The following is a 20,036-nucleotide window of genomic DNA, read 5'->3' as shown; positions in this document are numbered from 1 at the left end:
CCCAGAGGAAGGCTTCCTCCCACTGTATTCTGGGTAACCTTGGCACCCTGAGGACTGAGGTCATTGTAAAAGGAAGCCTTTTATTCTCTAGATAGCTCAGTTGGTGCATAAGAAAGTGACTGGTCTTCAACCCAGTGTCGCAAGGTGTGAATGCAATATCCCAGCGTGGAGGAGGGAACCAGTGGAGAGGTCTGGGAGGCTGGCCCCAGCACCATAAATTAAGACGATTCCTGCCCCTCCCCCGAAAAGAATTTGCTCCAAAGGACGACATTGACTCTGCAGCTCCGGGAGATGAACATATCTGATCAGAGCACACGGGAGAAGATGAAGGGGCAGGAAGAGAGAGTGGAGCACAGCCTGGCCCACCAGGCCGTGATGATGATGTTCCTGAGTAGAGCAGCCAGTCCACAGAGAGAACAACATGGCTGGCCCCACTATGAGAAATGATGCCAATCAGTGACTAAGGGCGATACAGGGGACAGCACCGGAGACACAGTGTGGGAATTGCACCTGACCTGATCCCACCACACCGAGGCAAATCACTGGGGGAGTGCAGCGGAATAGCAAGGGAATGGAGTGGCAAGGTCCCCAAGGAATGCTGAAAGTGGACTTTGGGGCCAGGGTGTGGTGCCCCAACAGACTGGACTGGAAAACACTCCTAAGGGCCAGCAAACGATCCCTGAACTAACTATAAGCTTTTCTCTTGTGAACTGTTTTGCTCTGTTCTTTGTCAGTGGTTTGTTTTTGTTGTTTTGTTGTCTGGTTGTATACTGTTGCTTTGTTTTTCTCTGTCTTGTTTTCGTGCATGTTAGTGTCTCCACAGGTCTGTCTGAATAGGACAGGCTGGATGAACTATCTGGAGGAAAAACAACGGGACCGACAGTTCCGGGGGGACTTGGGTGGGGGTAGCGGGGGTAAGGAAGTGGTGTTAACAAACCCAGGGACAAGGGAAAAACATGGGACCCCAAATGGTAGAGAAGGGGGAGTGGCAGGCATGGTGGGAAATGATCAAGGGTAAGGTTGCGTAGAGAAGAGGTATACTCTAGCCCAGGTGGCGACAAAGCATGGTAGTAGGGCAGGAGGAAAGTCAAGGGAGATGGAGGAAAGAGCTAGGAGTCAAAGGGCATTCATTGAGGTCTAGACAGACATGTACATGCAAATATATATAGGAGGATGAGGAAATAGATCTATGTGTCTATATTTATAGGTCAAATATTAAGGTGGCAGAAGGACCTTGGGCCTCTACTCAAACACTCCCTCAGTGCATGAATACCTTCTTTTATTAAATTGGAACTCTATGATGCTCACTCTCCCGACACACGGCTGGAGCCAAAGTGGGTGAACAAGTAAATGTGGTGAAGAAAGCTGATGGTGCCCGGCTATCAAAAGAGATAGTGTCTGGGGTCTTAAAGGCTTGAAGGTGAACAAGCGGCCATCTAGCTCAGAAGCAAAAAAGCCCACATGGAAGAAGCACACCGGCCAGTGCGATCACGAGGTGCCAAGGGACCAGGTATAAGGCATCATGCAAAAAAAAGATATGTGTGTGTATGTATGTGTATATATGTGTATATGTATATATATACCATATTAAATGAAGGGGGAAGTGCAGAGTGGAGACCCAAGGCCCAAGTGTCGGCCAATGGAGATCCCCTCATAGAGGGGTTTAGGAGAGGAGATGGGTTAATTAGGGTGTGAGGTAGTACCGATGAAGAACACAGCTTTCCCCCAGATCCTGGATGCTTCCTCCCCCCAACTACCATGATCCGAATTCTACCTTGCAGGCCTGGATAGGACAGAAGCTGTACACTGGTACATATGAGGGCTGGAGGTACAGGGAATCCAGGGTGGATGATACCTTCAGGACCAAGGGTGTGAGGGGCGATGCTGGGAGAGTGGAGGGTGAGTGGGGTTAGAAAGGGGGAGCTGATTACAAGGATTCACATGTGACCTCTTCCCTGGGAGAGGGACAGCAGAGAAGGGGGGAAGGGAGACTCCAGATAGGGCAAGATATGACAAAATAACGATGTATAAATGACCAAGGGCACATGAGGGAGGGGGGAAAGGGGAGGGAGGGGGAAAAAAAGAGGACCTGATGCAAGGGGCTTAAGTGGAGAGCAAATGCCTTGAGAATGATTGGGGCAGGGAATGTATGGATGTGCTTTATACAATTGATGTATGTATATGTATGGATTGTGATAAGAGTTGTATGAGCCCCTAATAAAATGTAAAAAAAGAAAGAAAAGAAAATGATTAGGGCAAAGAATGTACAGATGTGCTTTATACAATTGATGTATGTATATGTATGGACTGTGATAAGAGTTGTATGAGCCCCTAATAAAACGTTTAAAAAAAAAAAGAAAGAAAGTGACTGGTGTGTGTGCCTTTTCAGTATGGAATTGATTATTTTGAGATTTTTGTGTGTAGCTAGCCACAGGCAGCTTGGGTTGTGTCCCCCTGTGTTCTGCAGTCTAACTTTAAACAAGACCTATGATGGAAAGAGTGTCCTTAAAAGCCAAGTTAAGGACGGGTGAAGACGGTGCTGAGTAGCTATACAGTGGAAGAAGGACGTGGGAGTGAGAGGCTTGAAGCAGCAGGAGCTATGGCAGGAGCTGTCACGGTGGTCTGGAGGTGGTGTGCTGGTGGCCTGGGGTAGAATGGAATAGGAAATGCCTATGAGCCGGTTAGGGGAAGATTCCCCTGCGTTTCTCTCTCTTCCTTTCTCTCTTCCCTTCTGAACAATTCCATACAAAGTCATCAGGTGGTAACCCATAAGGTAAGGTCCCTGCAGGGGTCAAGAGAGGTGCTGCTGACCCACGGGAGGAGGTCAGAGCCCCACCAGGGTGAGAAAGGAATCTTTGCAGAGTGAGTTAGCCATTGGCAAGAGGGAAGGAGAGACCCTATGAGGTGCTGGCACCCTACCAGGAAGGTACATAGGGGCTTCACAGGGTGCAGCCGGGAGCCACAGCAAGGTGAGCAGGGATTCCGGGTGGGGACAGGAGAGGGTATAGAGTACAACAGGGAAGGGAGCGTCCACCATGAGGGGCAGTCCATCACAGGGGGCAAGAAACGGGCATCTTCATGGGCAGAGAGGAGATGCTCAGGAGGAGAGATTGGTTATACTAACACTATAAGGAATTTGGGAACCATATTCTCATCATCAGAGAGAAAAAAATACATCACTACCATCTAGTTGACTGACTCTTGGGGATCTTTGTAGGACAGAGTAGAATGGTTCCCTAGGGTTTCTGAGACACTCAAGCTTTATGAGCTCGGACTTGAACCCCTGGTGCCACAAGGGCGCCTTCAGTGTCAGAGGAGTGCACATATGGAAAGGAGGGAAGCAAGAATGAATCCACATAGGTGTATTGGAATTCAAAGTATTCATTTAACTCAAGGGTTCAAGATCGATGGGTAGTCATCGGATATTATGTCAACTAGCCACTCCTGGCTAGTGGCCGAGCTCAACCTGTCAATCAAGTGGTAGCTCCTCCTTGTGGGCATGGCCTTTTGTATGAAAGCACAGTGGAGCCGAGATGATCGCTCTCTGCCACTTCCTCCTCACTTGGATCCATGCACTGGCCTGCTTTCTCCCTGTTTCCTGCTGCACCTTTCTGCGTCATGGGCCTGCAGCTGCAGGAGGCTGCGGAGGGCACGGCCAGCATCGGACCGACGGCCTCGTGTTGGACTGAGCGACGGCCTCTTCTTAAGGTAGAGTTGCTCATTCTTTCCAGTACAAGAGATGACAAAATAACAATTTATAAAGTATCAAGGGTTCACGAGGGAGGGGAGAACGGGGAGGGAGGGGGAAATTGAGGAGCTGATGTGGAGAGCAAATGTTTTGAGAATGATGAGGGTAATGAATGTACAATGTGCTTTATACAATTGATGTATGTATGGATTGTGATCAGAGTTGTATGAGCCTCCAATAAAATGATTTTTTTAAAACAGAAATAAGGTTCTTTCTTGTACACAGATAAGTATCCCTGGTTTGATTTTCATGGACAACCCCATTTAAGTAAGATGATAGATAGATAGATAGATAGATAGATAGATAGATAGATAGATAGATAGATAGATAAATGTTCTCAAAAATGCACTGCCATGCAGTTAATTCCGATTCATTGCAACGCTGCGGTTAGGCCTATGTGTATCTCCCAGCTCCGTTCATTAAACACGGCCCGGAATTGCAATATCGCAGATGCAAAGGGCGCTCACATCTTGACTTTTGATTTTCATTTCACACAAAGAAGAATCAGGACTTCTTGGAGAATCAGAACAGAAGCATAAGAGTAGCCAGCAGTGGTGGTCTCTTCTTTCTTACTCTTTATTTTTACATTTATCTTTATATTACCGTTTCTTTCTGCTTTGCTTTGTTTTTTGTTGTTTCTGGTTGGCCTCCCAGTCTATGAAGCCCGGAAGGAGTGGGTGTACAGAGAGAACTAATGCAGTGGTTTATCAGGGCGGGGTGGGGGTGGAATTGGGGAGCAGGAATTACGGCAGGAGGGGGAGGGACACGAGAACTGGTTGGGATGGTGATACAGATGCAATGCTTTGTTTAAGGCGCCTTCACGATGGAGTGGGATGAAAAGATCATGGCACTTTCCCACGAACTTTTAAAGCTCCCTCTAGTTGATTAATTTAGAACTGATCTTTTGCTGTTTCAGTTGATCAAATAATATATATTTTAAAAGCAGCGATTGCCTCCATTCCTACAACTATACTCTAAGCAGACCAAGATTCCCAGTCCGAACGACCCTTCAGGACAGGGTGGAACTGCTCCTGTGGGTTCTGAGACTGGGGCTCCTTAAAGGAGCAGACAGCCTCCTCTTTCTCCTGCTGAGAGGCTGATGGTTTCAAACTACTGAACTTGCAGTGAGTAGCCTAACCCACTGCACCACCAGGGCTCCTCCACACCCTTAGCCCCTGCTAAAACTGCTTATTCACTGAGTAAACATCAGCTAAGGAGCCCATATAATCGACTCTAAACTAGCTTTCATCACTTCACAATATCCCGGAGGCTGACCGTCTGAGTCAACCCATCCAAATCGATGCTGTCTCTCAGACATGAATATTCCATGATGTAGACATGTTGTTATTCACACCTATTCATACGAGTGGGCAGTCAGATTGTTCTCACCGCCCCCCCTAAGCAGTGCCATGGTAAATGTCATTGAACCATGAAAAATGAGAGAGAGAGAGAAAGGAAGAGAGCCTGGCCTCCCAGATGAATTCAACTTGCAAAATGACTTTTAACACGATGACACTGTGAAAGAATCACTTGAGGTTTCTTTTGACGGATATGATTATAAGGTTTTGCAGCTCACGTGTCAAAAACAAGCTCTCTTGAAAAGCTACAGGGAAGAGTCAGGCGATTCTTTATTTGTTCAACGGCGGGAAGAGAGACGCAGGCTGCATTTGAGGAAGGGTGCCTGCACCTGGCAATGAACTAGAACGCAGCCCAGGCCTGGTGGCCGCCAGCGCTTGAAATGCAGCCGTGCTCCGAGAGGAGCAAGGAGGCGGAAGCCAGGGCGGCAAAAAGAGCTCAGCTGAGTGCACACAGGTGTAATTACATCGCCCGCTGGGCTCTTTTGAGCCCCGGAAATGTGTGCTGCAAAGGCTTGTTTTTATTCCAGGGGGAGAGCGTCCCTCCCTCCCATTGTCCGTGACGGGCACATTCTCTGCTGTAATAAGCGATCTAGCTGTTTTCCTTTCCATTGGTCTCGTTCTGAGCCGGTGTGAAATTATAAGCGGCACAAATTACATGGGACGTGGCTCTCAGAACATAGGTTTGAAGATGGTGACAGAGCACCATGGAGAGAATCCCAGATGACTTGTACGGAGGAGCCATGACAAGAACGGGCCTGGGGCTGCCTGGAGCCTTTCTGTGCACTCAACATTCTCGGGCCGCAGACTCCTTCCTCCTGTGTCATTTAGAGCTGATGACACCAGTCCGGAGGCGCTCACAAGCTGCTCCATCTGGCATGGCTCAGGATATGGTCTGTGAAAGCCCTCCTCTTTCCATTCACTGATACTGAGCAGGTTCTCAGCTGAACCCGAGTGAGTAGGAGGGGTGTAATATCCAGAGTTATGAACAGCATAAACTGAAACTGAGGATGACAAGAATTATTGTTTTGTTTTTATTTGTCACACATACACACACACCTAGTGTGCTAGTCTTGGGTAGAAAAACAAATCCATGGACACACATTTGTGTATAAGAAAGATATTTATATACAAGAGCAACTGAACATTGAGAAAACATCCCAGCCCAGTCCAGATCAAGTTTAGAAGTCCGATATTAGCCCGTATTTCCAATATGAATCTATAAAGTCCTCTTCAGACTCATGAAACACGTGCAATGACACCGAAAGCAGAAGATCACGGACCAGTGGGTGGGAAGTCTTTGGGTCCAGTGTAAGCATCTCAGTGCTGGCAGGGGTCTCTCTGTGGCTTCTCCAGCTTCCGAGGGCTGGCTGAGTCCATGTGGCTTGTCTTCAATGTCTCCCAAGGAGTAGCAAAGAGAGAGAGAGAGAGAGAGAGAGAGAGAGAGAGAGAGAGAGAGAGAGAGAGAGAGATGTTTTCCGCCTCTAAGGAGAAAGTACCAGAATTCTCAGAAGGCCATGCCCACTAATTGGCTATCTCCTGATTGACAGCCTAGACTCCACCCCTACACTCTTAATCCTTAAATTGACACCAGATTAGGTGACTACCATGCCTAGTCACCTGACTAACCCAAGCCAGGCTCAGTCCAGGAATGACTGGCATTGGCAGCTTCACCAAGGTCACCACGGAGACTGAATGACCAGCAGCCTTCAGCACAGGGTGGGCAGCTGACCAAATCACAGTCTGCCTGGTCAGATCCACTTCAGGTCCCTGGCATGTGTGAGTGATCAAATTATTCAGAGACATTATAGGTCAGACAATGGCCACAAAGGGGCCACTCACATCTTATTCTTGCTCAACATTAGACTCCTAAACCTGTTATGAATTGGAAGGGGGAGTTCAGAGTGAGGTCATGGCCCAATGGAACAATACAAGATCCCCATCCCCAGCCTGTCTCCCACCTCCTACACACCAGTCAGCAATTCCCAGCCCCACTAAGGCCACTGGCCAGATTCTGAGATTAACTGAGCAAATACCTTTCCACTATCACCCTCGCAGCAGGCACGTATGGCTACCTTGCTGGACCAGTTGTTTAACAGTGAGTTGATTTTGCATGTAAGTGCTTGTTAGCATCTTATCAGTGTTTCAATCTTGGCTTTTTCCATACTTTTAAGATCCTCTATCTTGGATTCCCCATGGACTTCCCTTGAGCATGCTGGGGTTCAGGAGCAGAATCCAAGTGGACAGACACGTGAAGGAGTCATTTCATTTCCTCGGGGTGAGAGAACCCTGGACTTGGGAACCACGGGCAGAGGAGTCAGCCTTGCTCAAAGACAGCCCTGTTTCCAAACCCAGCTGCTTTATGGTAGGAAGGGATGATGTCAATCAGACATTCCTGGCTAAGGGCGGGGTCAAAGCTGTCCATCAAATCACAGATGCTGACACCTCCTGGATGTCCTAAGCCTCTTGTATAAGAGCAAGGGGAGCAGAGATGATCTCTCTCTCTTCCACCTTCCTGTCTGCTGGCGCCAGGTGGGCCATACAACCCTAAGAATCGCTGGCACGCTGCCATGTTCCCACTGACCTTGGGCCCATGTGACTCTGTACCCACGGGCCTCCTGCTTCACCTTTCTGCATCGCCAGCCTGCAGCTATGTGAGTCTGAAGAGGGATTTATGGACTAGCATCGGACTTATGAGTTGTACTGGATTGGGATGCCTTATTTGTGGGTGTGTGGAGATATATATATATATATATATATATATATATATATATATATATATATATATATATATATATATATATATATATATATATATATATATACTTCTTGACAAAAAGCTCTCTCTCATACATAGATGAGTGTCTATAAATTTGTTTCTCTAGACAACCTGGCCTCACACACCTGGATGAGGAATGATTGCTCTTGGTCTTTGTCCCAGACATGAGGAGAAGGATGGGGCGAGATAACAGTTTGGTTGGGGAGGGTGGGGAGCAATGGAGAAGTCTAATCTGGACATACTCCACAGCACTAGGCAGCTATTGTCAAGGCCAGCCTCACTCGTGATGACCCCAAGCCCGTCAGAGTAGCACTGTGCCCCACAGGACCTTCAGGGGGGGATCACTTGGAAGTAGGGAACCAGGTCTCGTTTTCTGACACTGATCTGGGTAGACTAGAACCATCAACCTTACTCTGAGCACATTATCCATTTGGATCACCAAGGACTCCTCTCACACCATGGGGCCGAGAAACCTGGGGCAGCCTGGAGTTGTGAGGAGACCTGGCGCTACCAGCAGCCATACACAGGGACTTCCCAGTTTGCTACATGTCATGTGGCCTCGGGCTCCTGTGCGTCCCCAGCACAGGCCAGGAGCTTGCAGCTGGCTGCTTGCCCTCCTTTAACCTTGTCAGCAGATTAGGCAAATGAGGAGCCAGGCCTGCTCCCTCACCACCTGCAGGTGATAAGCGGTCATTATTTGTGAAGAAGGCAAGTCTCATTTGTCATTTTTTGACAGTAAGAGGACAGAAGGTCCTATCGAGCATGGAATTCCCTTCCTGCAGGAAGTGACAGGCTATTCACAAAGCCAGCCCCAGGGTTTCTGATAGCCATTCAACTGAGAAGAAGCCAGCATAGTTTGGGAGATGGGAGCAATATAATTTTAATACTTAATTGCTTTGCATTCTTATTGACAAGACAGCCACTGAGATGCAATTTGTCCTCTCATTAGGCAATAACTATTGTAAACATCAAACAAGGAATGTGTGCAAACACAGCTCCAACCCCAACCAGCTCAGTGAGTGGAGGTGACAGGAAGAGCAGGCAGGGGACTGGGAGGGTGGGGCACCCAATGACCTAGCCCTTCCTTCCCCTGGACAATTAGAGAAACCCACCACCACCCCTACTACACAGACCACATGCTTGGTGGCTTTGACACCGAATCATCAGGTCTTTGTCTCAGAAACGAGGAGCCACTGGTCTTTGGTCCCCAGCAAGCAGAACACAGAAGTGGGGTCTCCAGTGTAGGGAGGTCTTTGCCAGGTGCAGGACTGTGAGGTGCGGAGAACCTCCTGGGAACCAGTTCAAACAAGGCGAACCAGTGGGTGGTGGGGCAAAGCTGATTATGGTTAATGCGAGAGAACCCAGGGAACCTGGGACCAGGGCAGATCATGGTGGTGCTGGCGCAGCCAGGAAAACATGCTGGAAGGACAGATGGACTTAGGCTGCGGTGGGAGATGAGAGGGCAAACCAGACAAGGAGAAGCCATAGCAGGCCTCCAGGACAGAGGAGACCCACCAATGAGAGCAGAGGAACATAGTTCAGATCCCCCACCACCAGTCCACAACTCCAAGTGGATTCCACTCCATAGCAACCCTTTATAGGACAGCGTAGAACTGCTCTGTTACTGTTTTGGAGACTGTAGATCTTGACAGGGGTATCCAGCCTCATCTTTCTCCTGCAGAGCGGCTGGTGGAGTTGAACTGTTAACCTTGCATTTAACAAGCAACTTGAAACGCATGGTACCGCCAGAGCGCCTTTCACTTCTGCCCACGTGTCTTGTTCTTAAGACTTACCCTCACGAAGAGATCTCAGAAGATAAGGGTCGCTAGTAAAATGCAGTGAAGAAATAAGATGGTGGCCAGCTATCAGAAAAATTAGGGTCTGGGATTTTTAAGGCATGTCTTCAAACAAGCAGCCATCTAAGTGAGATGACACACAGAAGAAGCACACCAGCTGGTGTGATCCAAGGAGTGTAACGAATAAAATTCAAGACTGGAGGAGGGAACGGTATGACAGATTAAATTCAGAGCACCCAGTTTACAGAAGGCTATGGATGACACTGAAAGCCCAAAACCCATTAGCAGGGTCCCCATTTGGATAAAACCTCCAATGAATCACCTCTGAACATTGACTGGATCTGTGAATCGCCTTGCTATCAGGCAGAGGGCACTGGAGACCCCTGGACTAATGCAAATGAAGTTAAGTTAAAATTTAACACCATCCTTTGTTCTCCCTTTTGACCCATTTTTAATTTGTCCTAGTTTTTATTCTGTTCTGTTACCTTTTCAACTGTTCAGTGAAGCCTCGTGAACATAGTTCAGATTACCCACCTCAGGCTTTTCTGTGTTTTATTTCGCTTTTTGTTTTTGCATGTATTCCTTTCTCTGAAACCCAGGGTAGATAAATCCATAGCAACAGGAACTGGATTAACAGTTATTTGGAGTTACGGCAGGCGGGGTTGGGAGAAATGAGGAGCCTATTAATAACAAGTACAAGAAAGAAGAAAATGTTCTAAAATTGATTGTGGTGATGATTGCACATATTTTAATATGCTTAAACTATTAGATTGTATGACATGTGAGTTGTACGTCAATAAAACCGTTTAAAATCATTTTAAACCGAGAGGAAAAAAATCAGATCTGGGAGCTTGAGCGGGATTCTTTAGACCTCTACATGGGTGGCTATTTGTTTGGAAAGAGGCTAAATTTGACAAACAAATTTTAAGCGACTTTAAAATTACAGGTGGAGCCCCTGGGCAGTGTGACAGCTCAGCTGCTGATAGAGAGAATCTACCCTGCAGCCCTTGGGAGAACGGTGGGAAGGTCCACTGCTGGGAAAGCAGCCCAACACCCATAGGGCACAATTCTCCTCTGTCACAGACAGCACCCGCTCTGAGACCCCTTGCATGGACTCTACGTTAACTCAATGGCAGCCTTTTAGTTCCATGAGTGTAACTCAGAATTTTTATGAAAAGCAGTGTTCATCAAGCTGGATGCTTTTGCACACATGCACACACACACACACACACACACACACACACACACAAATCAGTGATTCAACATTCCATTCGGCAAGACTTTGGAGGCCTCTGGCCTGGGCAATTGCTTAAGATCATTATAAATAAAACTGGTTGATCTCTTATCCAAACAGCATCACAGCTGTGAGCATGGAAGCCAAGTAGAAATCCAATTTAATTAAAAAGCAGCTTCTCCCTCAAGGAGCCAAGAAAGTACGCACCGTGAGCGATTTACTGCTGTGGTCCTGCTGGTATAGACGCTCCAGCAGAGATGGCAGTCCTGCTTGCTTAGAAGCCAGAGAGCCCTAGAAAGTACAGGAGACAGCCAGCCAACTAGAAAGTGACCACAGGCAGCGTGACACGCAGACCCACAGGAGGAGCTGCGGCAACACATCCTTTAAAGCTGCCCTTGCTTGGGGCAGGAGCACTTTAGCAACACTCTAAGGAGGTCTCGGGCCCCAGAGTTACCTAGTGCAACACCTCTTTTATCTCTTTTCCGTGCTGCTCTCTTGGATGCGAGGTGACAGAAGAGACTTCTGTTACTGCCCACCCCCCAGACTCCTCTCTGGCTGCCGCCTTCTTCTTGCATTGCTTTCTAGGACTGTATGGATTCTGCAATCTTAAAACATGGATTTTATAAGGATCTACATGTGACCTCCTCCCTGGGCGGGGGGAGAGGGGCGGACAACAGAAAAGTGGGTGAAGGGAGACGTCGGACATTGTAAGATTAGACAAAATAATAATTTATAAATGAGCAAGGATTCATGAGGGAGAGGAAAACAGGGAGGGAGTGGGAAAATGAGGAGCTGATACCAAGGGCTCAAGTAGAAAGCAAATGTTTTGAGAATGATGGTGGCAACAAATATACAAATGTGCTTCACACAATGTATATATATATATATATATGGATTATAATAAGAGGTATACGAGCCCCCAGTAACATGGTTAAAATAAATAAATAAAACACTGCTGAGTCCTGCATCATCCTCATATTTGCTGTGTTTGAGTCCATTGTTGCAGCCACGATGTCCAGCCATGCCATTGAGAGTCCTCCTCTGTTTTACTGTCCTTCCACGTTACCAAGCATGATGCTCTTTTCAAAGGACTGGTCACTTCTGGTAACATACCTGTGTTAGGCTGGGTTGACTAGAGAAGCAAATTCAACGACACTCGTCTGTGTGTAGGAAAGAGCTTCATAGCAACGAGTAACTGTGTATCAAGAAAACATTCCAGCCCTGTCCAGATCAAGGCCATAAGTCTAATGTTAGCCCATAAGTCTGAGACAGTCTATAAATCTCTCTTCAGACTCACACAGCATATGCAATGATGAAGAATGAAGGAAGATCACAGGTCGGTGGATCCAGTCTTATGGATCCAGTAATGGTGGAAGCATCACAGGGTTGACGTGGGTCTCCACCACATGGCTCACTCAGGTCTCAGCCTGGCTCCACATGACTTGTCAACAGGAAGACAAAGCAGAGAGAGAGAGAGGAAATTCCCAGAATCCTCATGAGAAGACCATGCCACAAGGAGGCATCATCAGGCTCTGACCTGATTGAAAGGGTAACCTGCACCCCTTCACTGTGAATCCATTCAAGCTGACACGAGATTAGGTAACCGCCACTATATCCAAAGTACACGAGGTCTCACCTTTGCTGCACTTACAGATTAGTTTGTCCTCTGACAATGGATGGTACTTTTAATATTCTTCCCCAGCACCATAATTCAAATGCACAGATTCTTCCTTGGTCCCTTTATTCAATGTCCAACTTTCACATGCACGTGAGGCCATGGAAGATACCATGGCATGGGTCAAGTGCACCTTAATCCTCAAAGTGACATCCTTGTTCTTCAACACTTTAAAGAGATCTTGATGTACCCAATGTAATGTGTCATTTGATCTCTCGACTGCTGCTTCTGTGAGCATTGATTGTGGGTCGAAGGGAGACTGCGCCCTTGATGACTTGTATCTTTTCTGTTTATTGTGATGTTACCTACTGGCCCGGTTTTGAGAGTTTGGGTCTTCTCTCCATTGTGTTGTAATCCATATTATAACAAAACCTTGATCTTTATCAACAAGTGCTTCAAGGACCTGCTCACTTTCAGCAAGCAACCTTGTGTCATCTGCATATCATAGCTTGTTAATAAAACTTCCTCCAATCCTGGTGCCAAGTTCTTCTACATATAGTCTAACTTCACTAATTATTTGCTCAGCATACAGATGGGATAAGTATGGTGAGAGGATATAATCTTGAAGTCTATGTTTCCTGATTTTAAACCTCTAGGAATTCCCTTGTTCTTCTCAAAGTGTTGCCTCTTGGTCCCTGTGCATGTTCTGCACAAGCACAATGAACTTTTGGAATTTCCACTTTTCTCAATGCTATCCATAGCTTGTTAGAATCCATACTGCCAAGTGCCTTTACATCATCAGTGGAACACAGGTAAACATTTTCCTGGTATTCTCTGCTTTCGGCCAAGATCAATCTTACAGCAACAATGATGCCCCTTGTTTCATGTCCTCTTCTGAAGCCAGCATGGATCTTTGGTAGCTTCCTGTCAAAATATTGCTGTAACTATTGTCCCATGATCTTGGGTACAGTTATGATCACATGCCAATTTTCTTCCTCATCTGGATAGCATGTCATTGTCTTCCTCTTATCCTGTTTGAGTATAATAAATGTTCTCTAAAAAATAAAACTTTAATGAAATTAAAAGATAAAATTTCCACAAACTTGGCCAGAAACTGTCATTTGGCTTATTCCAACTCACAGATGACCCCGTACAACAAACAGAGCTGCCCCTTGGGGGTTCTGAGCCTGTCCATCTCACAGGACCAGAAAGCCTGTGCTTTCTCCCTCGAGTGACTGGTGGGTTTGAACTGCGGTCCTGTGGTCAACAGTTCAACTCATAAACCTCTACGCCGATAGGGCTCCAGCTTGTATCTCCTCAAATCTTCATCTATGGAAGAAAGGATTCAAGAATTAAAGGGGCCTAAACTGACAGAGGCAAACCCAGCAGGTAACAGATAACATTCCAGACTCTTTTGTGGTATGTGGGAGTGGAGTAGAAAAAAGGGACAAGAGATTTAAATGAACCCAAGCAAGTAGACCAGACCAGGCAACCCCCTGGGAAGACCACAAGTTGACCGTCCAGAATCCTCGAAGGGGTATATCACATGGTGCACCAAGTGGATTCCTAAACTCTAAAAAGATAGAATCGATGCATTCAATCCTGCTTGAAGTATGTTTCAAAGAGCTGACAACTTCAAGGGAATCCTGTCTTAGGCAAGGTTCTCCAGAGAAGGCAAAACAACGAAGCTTATATACTGACATTCAGAGAGGCCTGTCTCAAGAAAATCACTCCTGTGGTGATGGAGGTAGGCAATTCCACCACTGTGGGTCAGGTGCATCCTGGTAGATGGAGTGGACAGAGGGCAGCCAAAGCTCCAGAACTTGGCAGATAGAGGGCAAGTGGTCTCCAGGAGCCGGCCATGGGTCCTAGCAGCTCAGAATCTTGAGGAAGACTCCGTCACCTGACAACAGTTGATAAAGCCCTCTGCACTTACATGTCAAGGTGCACAGAAAGGCACTGTGAGGTCTTGCCCAGACTGGACAAGAAAAGGAAGTGCAGACTCGGGAAGGCATAGGAGGAAGAAATAGCCAGACAACTGGAGGCCAAGTTCATTGTCTTTGTCCCCCATGTCTGGCCGCACGGGCTCTCACTAGTTGCCTAGTGAGAGTCCATCGCGTGAACCCATCTCCTCCAGAGAACACCTGTGTTTGTGGGGTGCAGTTATGTTTAAGTTGAGGCCACAGCAGCCTCCCTGAGATGACTTCAAAGGACAGATTAGCCATTCTCAGAGAATCGTCTGCCATCTTCCTCCCCCTGAAGGAGCTCCACAGGCATCCCGGGAGAGGTCCTCTTCCGACAGCCTCTAAAGCAGCAGTTCTCCACCTTCCTCACGTTGCAGCCCTGTCATACGGTTCCTCATGTGTGGTGACCCCCAACCATAAATTATTTTCCTTGCTACTTCATAACTCTAATTTTGCTACTGTGATGAATCGGGTGACCCCCGTGAATTCGGGCGACAGGTTGAGAACCACTGCTCTAACTGACCCCAACTGGTGGCCCTCGCTGTGGGCTCTCTAGGGGGCCAGTGTCAGCAACATCTGGGACCATATAAGAAGGATGAAAATTCCAGACCCACCTTGAGCTACTGAACCTGGAACTCCAGGGTGGAGCTCAGCAATCTATGTTTCCAGAACCCTCCATGAGAGCCCAACCTACAGAGTGGGTGGCCGGATAAGCAAGCTAAGTCCTTTACCGAGATTACAGCTCTGGCCTGAAGTATGAGCTTCCCATGGTCAAATGGTCTTCATAGCGCTGGGGTCAAAGACGACCTGCTTCACAGAATGCATGTCACCCTATTACTACAGGTTGTGCTTCTGCGGAAGGTCCATACACAGAGAGGAATAAAAAGGCCCAGTGTAGTCACTGGCCGCTACAAGGAATTCACTCTCACTGCCGTGAGTCAATGCTGGCTCATAGCGACCCTATGGGACAGGGTCGATCTGCCCCCATGGGTTTCTGAAACTAGAACTCTTTGCCTCCCACAGAGGGACTAGTGGTTTCAAACTGCTGACCTTGTGTATAGCCCAACTCTTAACCACTACGCCCCGGGGGCCGCCTTCCTCCCGGGGAAGCGGTTCCCAGATGAATGACTTTCACAGAAGCTGTCAAGATGAATGGCGTATTAGAGGTGGCACGTGTGGATCACTTAGTGCCAGGCCCTGTGCTGGGGCGCTTCCTTACTCCATCTTCCTACACACCCCCTGAGCTGGTCACGTGACTATCCTGGTGGTTGAGAGCCAGGAAGAAATGCTGACCACTGAGCCACTGAACCACTGAACCGATTGGCACCCTTAGCAACCATGGAGGCAGGGGAGAACGAGGGTTCAAGTCAACATCACTGAAGTCTTTTGAGGGGAAAACCCCACTCACGGGAAGGCACCAACTATAGGTGATGACCAAACCTTGTGGTCGGAACATAGGGAGATATTTGTGTCTGTGATTTCCAAGAAGGTCCGGAGGTGCATTTTCCTTATTGCCATTAAATGAATGAAATTGAATCTGATTTCCTGAACCGCTCTGTTAACATTCATCGGGGCAGGCCCCACAAATGGCGGCCTCAGTCCAAGCGCTGGACTCTACTGACGTGAACGATCTAGAAACAGAAACCTGCCCTTTCTGGTAGTGTTGGCAGCAAGCTGGCGTGGGGCTTTAGTACACCTTCTCCTTCCCTGAATTTGACAAATTGTCATTGCGAAAGGAAGACAGCCCACGCAACCGCAAGCCTCCGTGTCTTGGGCACCTGAAGGCAGTTCCAACAACAGAGCTTCGGAATCAGTCGGCTCATGTCCAGGGCAATCTCCAACTTGTCTTCCCTGGCAGGTGGCTTAGGAATCAGTCATCTCATGCCCTGGAGCAGCGACCTTTCAGTCTCTAAGCGTCACGCGGTGACTAGGCCAGGTTCTTTCCGGAGCATAACACACTCTATGAGCCAGACAGTCTTTTGACCAATTTATTCCCCCTGGTATTCACACATAGCAATAGCAAGTCAGCAAAAAATGGGCAAGATCTAGCAGCCAGGGGAGGGAGGGGGGGGGGAGGGAGGGAGAGTTCTGCTCTGTTGCAGCGGTCAGCAGCTCTACCCTCTGGGCTCTTGGCTGGATTCTTATACAATTTATTTCTTCTTTGGGGGGGGCAGGTAGTCATAGGTGTGGTCTTGGGTGTGCAGTCCAATCAGGGGTACAACCTCAAGTGTTTAGTCCAGAGGTCCTCACACTTTTTAACCAGGGGGCCAGTTCACTGTCTCTCAGACCCATTGGAGGGCCGGACTATAGTTTTAAAAAAAAACTATGAAAAAATTCCTATGCACACTGCACATATCTTATTTTGAAATAAAAACCAAACGGGGCAAACACACACGGCGGGCCCGATAAATGTCCTCAATGGGCCGCATGTGGCCCACGGGCCGTAGTTTGAGGACACCTGGCTTAGTCCAACAGCCTTGGACTCTGGCCAGCTGCTGACTTCTTTATTCTTTGTGGCCTCTTGTCAGCCTTTGTGTTGTCCATAGTGACTCCATATTAGATGCCCTATTCACCCTGAGCAAAGGGGACGCCACTCACTCCGTGTCTGCCCCACCCTGAATTCAACGAGGGTGTGCAGAAAGCCCTTACTGAGAAGGCACTGTGTCCACCACATGTCCTTGCCCCCGTCTCTTAATCATCACGCTCCTTAAGATCCTTAGGTGGAAAATGCATCCGAAGACACCTCATCCATTGGTTGGGAACGTGGATTGAGACGAGGTGTGGAAAGCGCCTGGCCCCTGCCTGGCCCTCAGGAGTTGAGTAACTGGTCACAAGCCCCAGTCGCCTGACGACACTGCTCTAAGCTTATGAACCTCCAAACCCAATGCAGTTGGTCAGGAGTTCTCCAACTCCACAGCCATCAGTTGCTAGGAGGGCTTCTTGGAACACAGATGTCTGGGGCCCCTCCCCAGATAGGATGGCCAGATTTAGCGTGGCACCACTAGTGAATTTGAATTTCAGAGAAAGAAGGAAAACCGGGCTACTTGGGGTGGGTTTTTAAAAGTATTTTTAGCATAATAAGACATAAGCCCCACTGGCTGCTCTGAAAAGCCATCTTTGCATTGTTCCCGGGTTCCGCTCGCAGCAGCCACCTCCACCGCGCGCCTCCTCCTCCGCCGCCGCCAGCTCCCTCGCCAGAGTCCCCGAACTCGCGCTCTTTGTCGTCCGCCGTTCCGGATCACCAGCGTGCCCCACCATGTCAGACGCGGCCCTGGACACCAGCTCCGAGATCACCACCAAGGACTTAAAGGAGAAGAAGGAGGTTGTGGAGGAGGCGGAGAATGGGAGAGAGGCCCCGGCTAACGGCAACGCTAATGAGGAAAATGGGGACCAGGAGGCTGACAACGAGGTAGATGAAGAAGAGGAAGAAGGTGGGGAAGAGGAGGATGAAGAGGAGGAAGGTGATGGTGAAGAAGAGGATGAGGATGAGGAGGCTGAGGCAGCTACAGGCAAACGGGCAGCTGAAGATGATGAGGATGACGATGTGGATACCAAGAAGCAGAAGACTGACGAGGACGACTAGACAAAAAAAGGAAAAGTTCAACTTACAACAACAAAACAAAAACACAAAGGCCACCGTGACCTATTCACCCTCCACTTCCGTCTCAGAATCTAAACGTGGTCACCTTCGAGTAAGAGTCCCGCCCCACCCACCTCGGGCTGCACCACTGCAGACACACGCTCACCACCACCCCACCAAAACTACACCGTGAATTTGCAACAGGGGAGGCAAAAATAACCAAAACTTCCCGGGCCCTGCTTTTTTTCTTAAAAGTACTTTAAAAAGGAAAATTTGTTTGTATTTTTATTTACATTTTATATTTTTGTACATATTGTTAGGGGTCAGACATTTTTAATAATCTCGGATGACCAAGCCAGCCTTTGGAGCGTTCTCTGTCCTACGTCTGACTCTACTTGTGGTGTGACCATGTTCATTATCTCAAAGGAGAAAAAAAACTTTGTAAAAAAAGCAAAATCAACAACAAAAAAATACAATCTTATTCGGAGCATTCCAGTAACTCTTTTTGTGTATGTACTTAGCTGTACTATAAGTAGTTGGTTTGTATGAGATGGTTAAAAAGGCCAAAGATAAAAGGTTTCTTCTTTTTTTTTGTCTATGAAGTTGCTGTTTATTTTTTATTTTTTTGGCCTGTTTGACGTATGTGTGAAGCAATGTTGTCCAACAATAAACCGGAATTTTATTTTGCTGAGTTCTAAAAAAAAAAAAAAAAGACATAAAAAAGCTGATACCAAGGGCTCAACAGAGTAATTGTCTAGAAAAGAATGATGATCACCTATGTACAAATATGCCTGGTACAATTAAAGTCTAAATTGTAATAAGGGTTCTAAGCACCCCCAATAAAATGATCTTTTAATAATTTTTTTAAAAGACACTGAAAGTCACATATCTTGTGTCTCTGAAATTCTAATTTAATTCAGTGTCCTATAGTCTGTGTGACAACCCTGCCACCAGGTTTCTGGAAGAGGGAGCCTGGGACATGTGTCCAGGAATTTGTATTTCTAATGAGTTCCCATGAGACAGTGCTGCTGCTTGGAGAGTCACATTTGAGATTCACCAAGGAAGATAATATTAGTACGTGTCCATTTTTCATATGAGTAAAATGTGGCCCCAAGGGAGAGTCACTTGTCTATGACCACAGAACCATTAAGTGGCAAAGTCATGATGGGGGCCCCGGGGCCTGACTCCCAAGCTTTCATGTTAGCCACCATGCTGCACTACCCTCACACAAAGCCTCTGCGACCCGTCTCCTCACGCTCCTGCCCCCTGGCTGAACAGTAGCCCACAGCAAGTGGAACTTTGTAGACATGACTAAGTTAAGGATGTTGAGATGGGAACTTAATCCGGAGTATCCGAGTGGGCCCCATGTGAGCACAGGGTCCTTACAGGAGAGCGGTAAAGGGAGACTTTACTACATACAGTAAGGAGGAGATCATGTGACCACAGTCCAGACCCTGCAGGGATGTGTCTGAGAGCCCAGGAAGACTGGCAGCCCCTAGGAATGGAAGAAGCAAGGGGCAGGTTCTCTGCTGGAAGCTCCAAAAGGCATCAGCCCTGCTGCCACCTTGATTCGATCCCATTAGAAGTCATTCAGGCTTTGACCTCCAGAGCCGTAGGAGAATAACATCGCGTTGTTTAAAGCCCCTTCACTTGGGGTGGCTTGTTATTGTGGGAACAAGACATGGATACATCACTCCGTCTGTTCCCCCCACCAGGCCACAAGGAGCTTTCAAAAAGGTCAGGTGTGGTGTCACACCTCTGCTCAAAGCCTGCGGTGCCGTCATCTCCTTCAGAGTAAAATGCACGGGCTTACCCTGGCCCACCAGGCTCCACCGTACACGTGGGCAACACCCCCCTGGGGGGTCTGGAATGATCCAGGGGGTGGTAGGCTGCAGTAGCTGATACTTCCACTTTACCTGGATGATGGTGTGTCATACAAAAGCTCTGAAATGCCAGGGCAGATGC

The 20,036-nt window shown here is 47.7% G+C and overlaps 1 pseudogene; it reads left to right on the top strand.

The window, feature by feature from the left end:
• Positions 1 to 17,747: 17,747 nt before the first annotated feature.
• Positions 17,748 to 18,142, top strand: LOC142454552 (prothymosin alpha pseudogene; annotated as a pseudogene).
• Positions 18,143 to 20,036: the final 1,894 nt, after the last annotated feature.

Source organism: Tenrec ecaudatus, chromosome 8, assembly GCF_050624435.1.
Source record: "Tenrec ecaudatus isolate mTenEca1 chromosome 8, mTenEca1.hap1, whole genome shotgun sequence".
Taxonomy (NCBI): Eukaryota; Metazoa; Chordata; class Mammalia; order Afrosoricida; family Tenrecidae; genus Tenrec; species Tenrec ecaudatus.
The sequence above is the reverse complement of the archived record's forward strand: the minus strand, read 5'-3'. Positions and strand labels throughout refer to the sequence as shown.